General features: G+C 36.8%; 1 long non-coding RNA gene across 1 annotated transcript in view; it reads left to right on the top strand.

Moving 5' to 3' along the window:
• LOC140140849 (uncharacterized) overlaps positions 1-14,384 on the top strand; it is a 350,554-nt gene that overhangs the window by 327,451 nt on the left and 8,719 nt on the right. The window lies entirely within an intron of this gene.

The following is a 14,384-nucleotide window of genomic DNA, read 5'->3' as shown; positions in this document are numbered from 1 at the left end:
AAACTGGTGGTCCTAGGTTCAAATCCTGGATGGTCAGTGGATTTTTTTTGGTAAAATCTGAATGGATTAAAAGTATGGTAGAAATCTTATTTCCATAAAATGGCATAGTTCAGTATACTCCATGCAACAACCATAGCTCAAAAGTTGTGGAGTGTAGACCTTGCCACAGGTTTCCAGACTATTTACCCAGCATCCATGGTCTTTTTAGCTGTCACACGCCTTTTCAAGTGATGTGTGTGCACGTTCATTGATAGACATTATGTAACCCTATTGACTGAATGAATTATTGCAGTAAGCTTCCCAAATGCAAACATTTGTACGCCATTTTACAAGTATATTATTGCTAAATTATGTTTTACAAGTCTTATACGCTTTTAAACATTCCATCTTCCAATTCAAGATTCATCAGTAATAACAAAGTAGTGGTATGCATTGTATGTCAGATGAGGGAGGCAAATTCTCAGTAAAATTCACGTTTTTTCTCTGAAGAGTCATCAAAACATTTGGATTTCAGAACTTTTCATTGATCTGTTTACTATCTAGGCAAACCCTGTATATCAGTTGATAAATTCAATATTGGATAGCATAGCATTATTAAGTCCTCTATTTTTATCAAAATTTCTGTGAAGTAGAGAGGATCTAATTCACTTTTTGCTCCAAAATTCATAATGCAATAGTGTTTCAAAGAGATGGTTGTACAATTTAATCATTACTACATTTAATAATTTATTTTGAAGGGTACCCAAATAAAAGCACTAATCTTAAGGGCTCCCAGTGAACAATAGGAGACTAATTATGACAGTTAGGGTAAACACCCTACTCTTTTTAAACTGACTGCTTATAGGCCTGTATGATACATACTTTTATCTTTCCTTAGTTAACATACTCAAGACAGCACTGTGCAATAGGTTTCATTTAAAAACTTTTTGTCACCATTAACATCACAAATAATTGAACAATGTTATTGATTGCTGAAAAATATGTCAAAAACAATGGTCTTTGTTGCATAGAAATACTACAAGATAGATTATTCTTCAAACAGTGGTAATGATATGGTTTACTGGTGATAAGATATATAAGATCAATATATGCATGCAGAATAAGATGTAAAATAAAAACAGAAAAAAGAAAAAAAAAAAGAAAAAAAAAAAAAAGAAAAAAAAAAAAAAAAAAAAAAAAAAAAAAAAAAAAAAAAAAAAGAAAAAAAAAAAAAAAAAAAAAAAAAAAAAAAAAAAAAAAAAAAGAGAAAAAAAAGAAAAAAAGAAAAAAAAAGAAAAAAAAGAAAAAAAAAAAAAAAAAAAAGAAAAGAAAAGAAAGAAAGAAAGAAAAAAAGAAAAAAAAGAAAAGAAAGAAAAAAAAATAAGTAAAAATATTCTGTGAGGCAAATTCTCCAAACCCTTATCATAGTTATTATTGTCATGCAGAAGTTAATGTTCAATGTTGCTTTTGGATCAGGCACATGCAGCTTTATGATGGATATACATGATTTAAAGTGCTTTCAAAATTAAATGATTCAAATCGTCCATAAAAATAATGCCAAAAGTCACACAATATTTTTACTCATTTTTCCATATTTACCATTTTTTGTCTTGATGTGGCAGTGACGTCAATGCACTTGCACCTATTCGGCGTCTTTAAGCATGTGCATGTCTATGCCAGTGCTTTGACCGAACACTAGCGATTTGAAGCCGTGCTCAATGAAATATGCACTGAAGTCACTGCCACATCAGGGTGAAAAATTATATAGATGTTATGAAAAATATTCCTTATAATATTTGAATATTCTTACCATAAGTGAGGAAAATAAATATAAGTAGGAAGCTTGCATTTGATTTGTGCAGATACTGACAATTGGCCTCACATGGAAATATATGTATCAAAAGACACATTTGTTGTCAAACATGTTGCACCTTTCTCAGGCCATGATCTTGTGCAGCAACATTTGTCCATCTTTAATTAACTGGTGAATAAAAGCAATAATGACAAAAATACAACAAAGAAGCAGTTGGTGACTTTATGTGAATGGTGAAGTGTTGATAGGAATTACCATTGTGAATGGATAGCAGTGACTCAATGAAGCCATTGCATATAGCCACGTATAAAGGGCAGCATGATTTGTAGCTGAAACTTGTGAAATATCCTAATTGGGATATCATTCTTGACAGGAGAGACACTGTAATCAATGGAGAAAATGGACTGACTGGCATGATAGCCATTAATACTAACAATCAAGTGTACCACCAGTACAATTGGAGTGAAAACTTATAAATCCTGAAGACTATTATGATGATGAATTAAGTTTCACCCACAATGAATTAAAACACTCACTGAACTGAAAAACATTTTGATAACGGAATAACAGCATTTCATCACCATTTTCATTGGCAAGATTGTTCAAATTGGAGTGAACTTACGCTGAACTGAAAAACATGCTGATACCACAGAATAACACTATGTTCATCACTGTTTTCATTGGCAACTTACAGTCTCAACAAGATCTTGAGATTTCAACTGATAGCATGGAGAAGCAGGCGAAGGCGGAGCCAGTTATAGCAGCACTCGAAAGATTCGCAATATATTGATTTATTGCCTGGAGTTCTGCACACCTTAATTTCTTCAATCATCTGCCAAAGACTTTAGAACATCACTGGAACTTTAGAACATCACTGGAGCTTGGAACCTTTCATCATCATTCACCATTCACTATTTCTAAAACGATGTACACCAAACTCCTTCACACCAAACATTGAATTCCTTGTATATACTTGTTCCTCATTCAAATTCATATCAAGGAAGATGAGGTAACCATGGTAATCTTTAAACATGATTTCCAAATCTTTAAAAGTTGTTATTGTCATAATTGTTTAATGCTGCTTCTGCACCAATCACATGTAGTTTTATGATGGGTAAACCCTGGAGTATACAATAAGCACTGATGCTTTATAGACTGCCAAACTTCTCAGCCTGGCCCCAAAATAGGTCCACTCTACACTTAATCATAATCACTGTATTAAGGTAGATTATTCTGAAAATCAAAAATAACTGATGCATTAGCTCAGTTGGTAGAGCATCGGCATGATAACCGAAGGTCCCAGGTTAAAATCCTGGATGGTCAGTGGATTTTTCACCCCACCCATTTGCAATGTGTTGCTGGGCCAGGAAAACTGCTATGTACTTGTGGACCTTGAACATGTTGAACAAGTTTAAAACAACTGCTACATCATATCATAACTACTGTTTGAAGAATAATCTACTGTCATGGCAGTCTATACAGCATTGATAATTAAGAGACATGCAAGATAAATCATAAACTTTTAAAGCACTTAATCAGTGTTTAATGTATACTCTAGAGTAAAGCAAAACTTCCTCAAAAACATGTTTGTTTCCCATTGACTATATACAATTTAAATATATTTTTATGATGTTAGGCCCTAAACCAGACGGGCACGGTGGCTCAGTGGTTACGGCCTTGGACTCATAATCTGAGAGCTTGCTTGATGTGCATGGGTTCGAGTCCCCATCCCACCACCGTGTTGCGCCCTTGGGGCAAGGCGCTTTGCCTCGCTTGCCTCACCCCACCCAGGTGCAATGGGAAACTGTTAGGGGTTGTCACAGTCGTTGTACTGATGAATCCTGCGCCAATTGTAGGCTGCAAACGTGGTTCCGACATATTCTAATGACGGCAGAATAAATGTAAAGCGCTTTGAAGATATTTGCGGCATAAAGCTATATATAAATATCTACATTTAAAAAAAATTTTAAAATCACAATTAAAGTTTCTATAAATGGGTTATTACAGTTTAAATCCATACACTGCCTATCTTCCACACAGGGAGTGTGAATTACAAATGGGATTTATAGAGTGAATGGAAGCATCATGGCCCAGGGGTATAAGGGGTGCTCCATGCACCATTTTGATTTCAAGGGGGCATGAGTTTCTTGGGAAAAAATTTGGCTACTAGTGAGATGAAAAAAAAAAATGCCTTGCAGCAAAAAAAACTCCCCCCCTCCAGAATACGTCTGTACATCCTACCAAGGTTTAAGATGTAAAAAAATAAACATTGCATGGGTGACTCCATTCAAATCTACACCCTACGATCTGTATGGGAGATTAAGGTCATGTCTATAGGGGTGTATGGAATAGGCCAGTATTTTGAAGCTTTAATATAGACAATGCCAAAAGTCACACAGCACAGGATATTTAGGTCCACTCTACACCAAATCATAATCACTGCCTTTGAAATTAATCTATCTTGATGGAAGTTTCTAATCAATTTTGTTTAAAATAAAATGCATGCACAGATTCTTTAGTCATTTAACCACTATATTGAGTAACAGGTGTAGGCCAGTTCTTCTGTGGCTAACTGGTCAAGCTGGGCTTCCTGTTTAAGGATTGATACACTTTGAAATACACAAACGTATCAAATTTCTCAGTACACAACTTTGGAATAGGGAAATCCACTGACAGTGAAAATTGGCCAAAGGGCTTTCGCCACTGCTATCCTGGCCAAGATGCCCTTCAAAAGTATGGGTAATCTTATTGAGGTGATCATTAGAACTTGGTTACCGATAGTAATTTTTATTCAAATTTTGATGACTCTTCAATAAACAGCTTGAATTTGTAGTTTTTAAACATGAGTTAATTCATACACAAAAGGCAACCCACTGCTTTGATAGTTGGCTTCCTCAAGTACATATTCTTTATGCTCCACTGGTGGATGATATAGCAATAATAACAAATACATTCTTCAGAGTTGCATATATTTTAACATTATTGAATGCAGCAAGAACCTTTTGCCCGCTGCATATAGCCAACATTTTGTTAGTATGTTCAGCAATGTTTGCTTTTAAATTTAAGATTATTCAAAAGAAGCTGATTGTTTTGATCCAGCTTATATGGTTATTGATGATATACGTGTAGGCCTATAATGCCACAGCCGTTATTGAAGCTATCCTTCTCAACCAGTATCTAATTTTGCCCTAAACATTGGTTTATGAAAGTGCACTCACCACTTCTTGCTTTTTACACTTACAGTTTGCTGGGAGAGAGTAGGCTTACGCCTGTAAGAACCCCATATCTTCCCAATGTCTGTCAAGTTGTGATTTTAAGGAGTTTGTATTCTTTGTATTTATGACGTTCCAATGATTAATGACTCTCTGTGAGTAGAAATCTTGTCAGCTCCTGATGTGCTTTGTGTAGCCATGGTTTTAACAGCTTTTGGCTATGTCCTCTTGTGTCTGTGGTTGGAAGCTTGAAGAACCTGTCTTGATCCTTTTTCTCAAATTGATCTTGAATGTTTTGATTAACTCACCCCTCAGTCTTCTTTGCTCCAAGTCTTTCCTCTTTACAAGATGTACAAGATGAAGAGCAGCGGTCCCAACACTGATCCTTGTGGAACTCCACTAAGCACATCTGCACAAAATTAGACTCCTTTGAACAGAGAAGGGGAGCATCCTGTAACTACTCCTAGGTTTACAACAACTTCTAGTGAAGCCTTATAGGCTAACCAATCTGCTGGATGTTTGGCAAGATTTATATGGGTAAATTGAGGAACTAGGCCGTAATAACAAGTTGTCTGTGTCACATGTGACGCCTGCTCTGTGACCACGCCCTTATCTATGTGGTCTACTAATTGTTTGTTCACCAGGTCTCTTGGAAGAACAGAGGAAAAATTACTTAATTATCCACTGAATGAGTAATTACCCACATTAAAGAGTCTTTGTTGAAGTTGAGCAATTGGTATTGTTATGGATTGCAACGACCCTAGTCCAAAAACATTTCATTAATGTTCAGCAATGTTTGCTTTAAATTTTAAATTCAACACCTGAAAGATTATTCCAAATAAGCTGTTTTAACCAGCTTGGGAATACATGGTTACTGATGATGATGATATATATATGTCACAGCTGTTATGAAGACACCCTGAAAAGGTTAACTCCAAGCATTGCCCACATCTCATTTCAAAAACATTCAGTCAGCAGCTGTGGTGACCTGATTCACGTAACGCACAGGAGAAGCAAACTGGATGAAATGAACAACATTAAATGAACTTGTGAAAAGATCTCACATCAAGATATAGGCCGTCGTATCACACGACCTGTGCGTGATAACCACCAAGTACCGGAGGTGTTTGCACAGTATATAGAGCAGAAGCAGAACCACATTTGTTCACAGCATCTAAACAAAACATCACGTTTTTCCACAAAGTTGTAGGATTTTTGAGTGGTGACTAATAAGTGCAGGGATCTGCAGTATATTGACATTTCCTGCCCAAGTTGGGAGATGAATTCACTAACATGTAACAGTAAATGGCCAAACCTTTATTATGTTTACTTATTTCCCAACTATAATTAAATATTTTACTTTAAGGAAACACATAGGCCCAATGTTGCTCAAAATAATAGTGACCCAGGTAGAATCTCATTCGAGGTCCAGTCAGGTCAAGATTTTGCTACTGGTACGTAACTCCAGTACTACCTGTCGCGCGAGGGGAGTAGAGGTATATTTACGTGCTGGTCACCCCACCATGAGTCTACAATGGTTAGATGCACATACCTCATGGGTCATTTTAGAAGCATCCATGATTTTTTTCACAAAGTTGTGGGATTTTTGAGTGGTTTAACTATAAGTACAAGTGAAGGTGATCTGCAGTATATTGACATTTCCTGCCCAAGTTGGGAGATGAATTCACTAGCATGCAGCAGTAAATGGCCAAACCTTTATTATGTTTTTATTTTACTAAAGGAAACACATAGGCCCAATGTTGCTCAAAATAATAGTGACCCAGGTAGAATCACAGTTGAGATCCAGTCAGGTCAAGATTTTGCTATTGGTACCACGTAACCCAGTACTACCTGCCGCGCAGGGGGAGTAGAGGTATATTTACGTGCTGGTCACCCCACCATGAGTCTACAATGGTTAGATGCACATACCCATGGTTAGATGCATACCCATGGTTAGATGCACATACCTCAGGGGTCATTTTAGAAGCATCCACGAAGTGACTCTGGCAGATTTTTTTTATCTGTACAGTTCTGTAACCCTAGAAGAAGAAAAGATGTGTAAAAAGTAACAAAGAAACAAAACACAATGGATTCTTTCAATTGTTATTTATTTAAAGTAACCACGAAAGCAGGTGTTCGTGAAAGCAGGCGAGACTTGTGGTTCGAGAACTGCTTTGTATTTATTTGTTATTCAACTTTTACAGTGTAGAGTAGATTGATTCCAGAAATCGTCATAATTAATACCATTTAGTTTGGCATGCTCACAAAAACTTAAAATGAGCAAATGGATGTTAATTCATGTTTCATATTAAAAAGATACATCATTTCTAATTTATGGGCTTAATTCTTCCAGGTTTTGTTTGGAAATCGCTCAAAATAGTTTAAATAAATGCTTCTTAATGGACAATTTCAAGCATTGGAAAATTCAGCAGCCAAATATGTATTAACAGCACAAGTTAAAAGGTATAATGGTAAACTATTTTTGGTAAGTGAATGATTAAAGTAGGAGAACCTAATTTCCTAATTTGGATATGCAAACTTTGCATTGCAGAATGATGTACACAGGAGCAGAGTATTTTCATCACTAAGAACATTTTTGGCGAACTCTGAGTTTAGTAATCTGGGATATTAAATTTGCCACTTAATGTATAGTTTTGGATGTAAACTAACAACTATCAGTATCCATTTGAAAAATATCATGGTATTGTCTCTTTATGCCAAAATTTGCAGCACTAGGTCATGTTGCTGAATGATGTGAGGAGCATTGCAGAATGATGCTGTGTGTAAAATCCATAGAAAATGAAAAGCAGTCCCATGTTTGATAAATAATAATAAAAATATCAATAGATTTGAGTAAATTGTGTTTTATATACTTGGCCAATTCTGTTTGCTGACAAATATCGCTTTACCCACACATATTTATCACATTTAATTTTTGTAAATCTCAAAATTTGTGTCACATTCCGGAATTAACGATATGTCAACATTCTGTGAGTCTAACCTTCTCGCAATGAAATTTAGCAATGAATGTTAGGCATAGGATGTAACATAACAACTATCACCACCTTAAGAAATAATCATCACTGTTTTTATCCTGAATTAAAAAAAATCCTTGCAATATTCCTCAAGGGGTTTTGCGGGGGAGATGTCATGTACAATGGTTCAGGTAGTGCTGAAACAGCCATTACTGCCAGGACCTGTGGTGCAATGCATATTAGAATTTTTTTTATCTGAAACTGATTTTCTTTTTCAAACTGATATTAAGGAGTTGCACTGAGAATTATAAATAAATAAATAAATTTCGGAATTTATATAGCTCTCTATTTTTGCTGCGTGGTGAATCAGATCGCATCAACTATTGTACATTCATTTTAAGTCGCTGGTAAGCAGTATTTAAAAAAACCGGGTGTAGCTTATGATTGATAGTGGGACTCAATTTTATTAAATATCTATGCTGACCAACAGATCGTTCTACGGTTTCATGATTTAAATTATTATATTGCCCGAGAAGGCAAATAGCATGCATGTGAAATGTTCCAAATGTTAACAATGTTAGTGATCGAGAATGTTTGTCTCGATTTGCATACGTAAGTGCGTATATTTATGGCCTTTGCAATATTTTCTTATGTTCTTGATTGGGTGTCAGGTAGGCCTATATATGAAAATAAAAAATACTATTAAATGAAATCCTAATACAAATAAATCATCTTCATTCAATCGTCTATACCGTGTCCATATTTGTGTTCTCTTTAATGCAAGTAGAAATAGCTTGTCAACTTTCAACATTGGAACACGTGTTGAAGTATCTATAATTAATAGCTCAGCAGCCAACAAAAAATAATTGTCTACAGTAGGCCCCATACGACAAACAAGATTTTCTCTCTGAATTGGCCATATTTTTACATGTAAGAAAATCAATCGCATTATCGTGTTCACTCTAGCGTATGTTTGGGCCCTATTTGACTCATTGGAACGTTCTAAAGGACCCCCTGCGACTGTCAAGGTAAAATGAATATAGTGATTGCAGCCGAACCTGGCGCAAACCTATCCGCACTATGATTGTAACATCCACCCATTTTCTGCAGCTCCCCAAATTCCATTGGGTGAAGGAAGTTTTTGATAACCAAACAACTAGACAACCAGACATTTCCTGCCCAAGTTGGGAGATGAATTCACTAGCATGTAGCAGTATTAAAATGGCCAAACCTTTATTATGTTTTTATTTTACTAAAGGAAACACATAGGCCCAATGATGCTCAAAATAATAGTGACCCAGGTAGAATCACAGTTGAGATCCAGTCAGGTCAAGATTTTGCTACTGGTACCACGTAACCCAGTACTACCTGCCGCTCAGGGGGAGTAGAGGTATATTTACGTGCTGGTCACCCCACCATGAGTCTACCATGGTTAGATGCACATAGAGAGCGAGCATGGATCGGGATAAACCAAGTGCACATACAGGTCTTGGGCACGGCCGGGACTTGAACCTGGAACCTCAGTAGTGCCAGGCGAGGGAACTATCGCTGCGCCAACTCGCTCCCCCCATTATGTATCATTCCGCAATGTTGCAGAATGATGCAACTTTAATCAGACATTACCACCCCGATTTATTTTTGTTTCATTGGATAGGGATGAATAAATTTGTTGTCTACTTTAGAAGCAGACCCTCCCACTGTAACACTTATAATACAAAAATCATAAATATTTAAAATGTACACAAAATACACAATTAAAAACAAATTAGGATAAAACAATTTGAAATACAACAAAAAAAGCTATGTGATAAGAATGGAATTGATTAAATAGTTGTTTTTAATGGATCCTTCTGCAGTTTGTGACAAACAAACCCATTTGGATAGCACATCCCAGTATGTGTATTCCTCAAGTGTGGGGGCACCCCTCTAGATCTCACCATCTTCATTGGTCATCAAGTCCGGCTGCCCGGCGTAGTGCTTGGTCATCACGTCCGGCTGCTCGGCGTAGAATTTTTATATTTTTGTCACCTAGTCCTTTTTCTATGAAAACATGACCCATTTGGACAGCAGAAACCAAGGGGGAGGGTCTTATTGGAAATGAGGGTATGGGGATGTACGGCAGATTCGGGGTACATTTTCAGCCATTTAGACTTGGGTGGATTTTCAGCCATTTTGGTTTATTGATGGCCATAATTTCATGAAAATTTGAAAGGGTGTTTTTTTCTTCAAAAGTTTCTCAAAAAAAGTGCAAATTTTTCTTTACACAAATTTGCGAAAATTTATAAAAAATTGGTAGAATTTCTAGTCATTTTGGTTTATGGTCGGGTACTTTTGAAGTTTCAGCTGCTATCCCTACCCAAACCAAAGTTGAGACCCCCCCGGCAGCAATATTCCTGTAAATGTAGGTCTCAAATGTGGGACTACCCACTAGATTCCAGCATCCTGATCAGGTACCCCTATCATACCCTTACCTAGCCTTTGTCAGAAGGTCAGTTTGGCTTGGTTTGTGAGGGGCAAGTGCTTGGTGCGAGCCATGGGCATCTGTGCACTGCAAGTGCATAAGCGTGCGCTGCAAGCACATCGGCGCAAGAGATTCCTGACTTGTGTGAGCATGGTTCCCTGTAGCTCATTTCAGCTGATGTTATTCTCCTACATAGCTTGGACAGGGGTTAGTCTCTCAGTTTCTTGTCTGTGACACAAGACTTGTCTATACCAGTTTCGACAACATATCCTATTGTCGTGATTAATCTAAATGGCTCTTGATGGAGACCTTATAAGGATCTCTCACAGATAAATTGGCAAGTTGGAACAAGATGACAGAATATTTTGGCAGGGTAATGATGAAGGTGATATGACTCTTGGGGATGGTGTTGAGGATGGTAACTTGATTGATGATAACACAAAACCAATAATGAAACTTTAGGAACTGCATTTTATTTGCGCGACAACTATCATAGAACATGCACAATAAGGTTTGGGACATTTTGAGGTTGGGCACAATTTAACTGTCATTTATCAATTATATTGATTTGGTTTTGGAAATCTAGTTGAAGCAAAGCTGTTAGCTGTCAATATGTACCCAAATTTAGTAAATACTGAGAAAGTAAAAAATGACCAAATTCAAAATTAGTACATTGCTATGGTACGTGCATCCCTCCTATACAATATATGTTAGCGTTTGTATCGTTTGTCTGGGAAGATGCCGTGAGAGTACGATGCCTCTATTGAATGTCATAGTGCCAGCGAGGGATTGGTTTCCACGATGTCCTTCGTCTATGTCACCTCCGAGGGGACTGTGCCACTTGGTTACCCGCTATGGTGTGGGGCGAGAACATAAACAGATGCACAGCGTGTTCTCTAACGTCTTGCTTGCCTTTGTAAGCTGGGCCATGAGGTGTCTTGTCTTGAGGAACGGGGCCCTCAACATGCGTCTTGTATCCGTTAAGTGTTCCCGACTCAGTAGTCCAGCTGCAGAGAAAGGCATGTATGATGGTTTTGCCAGTTTTATGAAACATGTTCTTTGCTGATTATTATTCTATGGGTGATGCAGAATGAACAAGGTCCATTATCAACCCTGGGAAATTTGATACAGGAGTCAAAATACAAAAAATTTGTTAAATCAGGAATGTCAAAAGAATTTGGACCAAAATTTGACCAATTTGGAACTCCTGATTCAGGTTAAATCCTGATTCGGGTTAAATCATGTAACCTAAGAATTAACAAGTTGCAGCTGGACTATGCACCTACCTTGAAGTGGTTGTCGGGCTTACGGTTGTGACTTGATCTAAACATACAATTAAGTGGTCTTAATTTACAAAACAAAAACCAGTTAACATGGTTAAAGCACAGATGTTTTCTCTTTCAATTTATGTTAAAGTATACTGAAAGAAAAGCAGTTAATGGCAGCTTTTGTTTACATCTGGTCACAATTAACCAGAGGGTGCTATATTTGTCTGTTTGTTTGTTTGTTTGTTTATTTGTTTAACCAGTCAGTCTGAATGAATGGGACCAGGCTATCGCTCAAGCCAAGCTGTCAGGCTTATAATATATGAATGCTGGCCTGTATGAGAGAAAAGAAAGAAGGAAGAGAGCAAGGAAAATAATGTCCATTCTCAACAAATTTGTACAATTTTGCTCTTGGCACTTGGGTCGAGATATGTATGGTGGGGTGTATGTGGGGGTGTGTGTGTGTGTCTTATATAGGGTTGGGGAACTTGAATAACCTGGTATATCTGGGTCTAAACTTCTAAGATTCCAGATGACCTACATGAATCTGTGAGCTAGCTTCTGTGACCTTTGTCACTACATTAATTGTCATATCAAACACTCCATATTTATTAAATATGTGAAGGATATTCAGTGTTAACATTGGATCCACTCAACTTGTCTTCTTGTAACCCTTGTAAAGTCACATGATTAAAAGTATCCATTCATTCAATTAATTCAACCATTATCTCATTTTTGGGATTTTTGCAGGTACCTACACTGAATATCAACAAAATACGACTGCTGTTGCTGGACTCCTTTCGTGTAGCATGCCGAAATCATGAAGTGAAGCTGTATGACCCAACACATACCATAACTAGAAGTCATAATAGAAGAGAGAGTCCATCCTGAACCTCATCAGTGGATACAGCCTTTCACTATTGTAGAGAACCAATACTCCCATGCCTTTCTCAAGCTCTGGTAAACCTGCTATACATGGTACATCACTGTCGACTGTTCAAAAGATGATCAAAATTGAAGAGGAGGTCAAGACAAATAACAAAAAAGAAACTTGAGGTAATTAAGACATACCCAGAAAACATTGGTTTCTATATTGTTCACAAAATGTTAGAAAAGGTTGCCAGAAAACATCTGTTATGTTGGGTTATATTTACATTTAGGTATAAAACGTTTTCTTAACATTCAAAAACATTTTGTTAAAACTTACTACAAAATATTCTAGCATAATTTTATTTAAGTGTTGACAAAATATTTATCAAATTTTTCCAGTTGGAAATATTTTACAATAACATTTTGACACAATTTTAAAAGTTCTATTGTAGTGTGTTTTCATACAAAACGTTTTAATGACCCAACATTAACACTGCTATTAACATTTGATGCTATTAACATGTTTTCACAAAAACTAAAACCATTGTAAAGTGTTTAAAACATTGTAAAAACGTTTTGTGTGCTGGGATTTCATGAAACTCATAATTATGAATTGCCAATTTAATGTTCAACCATTTATAGACATTGCATTTAAGGAGACATTGCATGCATAGTCAAAATTTTGAGGCATTTATAAGGCGTGAGAAAGGCGTAACTGTGAGTGACTGAAATGTTGGTTTGCACATGTCACACAGGGTTGTTGCCATGGGGGTGTGACACCCCTGGCAATCCCTAAAAAGGGAATAGAGAAAGGAAGAGTGAAGGGGAAGAGAGAGGAGGGGAGGGGAGGGAGGGAGAGAGAGGGGAGGGGGAGTGGTACAAGGAGTTAGTGTCTCTCACATCACATGAGAGCAAGGGGATAAAAACTACAATAAGTTTGTAATTTGGGCCGGTATATTGTATATTGTTGGCCTACAATGATGTTGGCCAGGCGCATTGAGCTGATGTGGACACATTTTGCACGCGCTTCTTGCGCACTGGCTCTGTGTTATTTACCTTTATTTTGGGCTTAAATTGTCTGAAATATAAAATTTTTCGTGCACTTTATGTACAAATGACTCAAATAGGAATAAAATATGCTCGTCTCTACCGCTATCAATCTTAGGCCTATAAAAGTATGCCCCCTTATCTTTAAATCAAAACATGGCTACTTGAGTGCATATGCCTTCCTCATGGTGAGATTGGGGCCTCCAAATTTTGGCCTGGCCCAGGGCCCCAAAAAGGGTCAATCCGGCACTGCATGGTCAGGATGGCAAGTCAATGTCCTCTCCTACTCAGTTGATAGAAATGTTCTGACAAAATTTACGATTCATTTTTTTAATTTTCATCTCGAACTTGAACATGAATCTTTAAAATAATTATAATTCCATCCTTTCTATTATGTAGGCCTAAATCATAAATATGAGTGCTAGGGCAACTCCTAAAAAAAAAAAAAAAAACAAAACTCATTAGCTGGATCAAAATAACGGGACAAAAGTAACCAAAAGTTGTAAAAGGCCTATGCATCTTCCTTTGGCACGATTTAAGGAAACAATTTTAGCATTTAAAATTGCAATTTTTTCGTGCACTTCATGCCCATTTGTCCTGATAATGTCCTTTTAGTAGCAGATCAGTGGACGATTTTGAAATTTTGTCACTGACTCGGTGACTCGGTACATCTCCCTTTGAATTTTAACATTGAAATAGCAAACTACGCATGCACTTTTTCAAATTTTTTTTTTCTTTTCCTGGTAGTGGGACAGCTTGGAA

This window comes from Amphiura filiformis, chromosome 19 (assembly GCF_039555335.1).
Source record: "Amphiura filiformis chromosome 19, Afil_fr2py, whole genome shotgun sequence".
Taxonomy (NCBI): Eukaryota; Metazoa; Echinodermata; class Ophiuroidea; order Amphilepidida; family Amphiuridae; genus Amphiura; species Amphiura filiformis.
The sequence above is the reverse complement of the archived record's forward strand: the minus strand, read 5'-3'. Positions and strand labels throughout refer to the sequence as shown.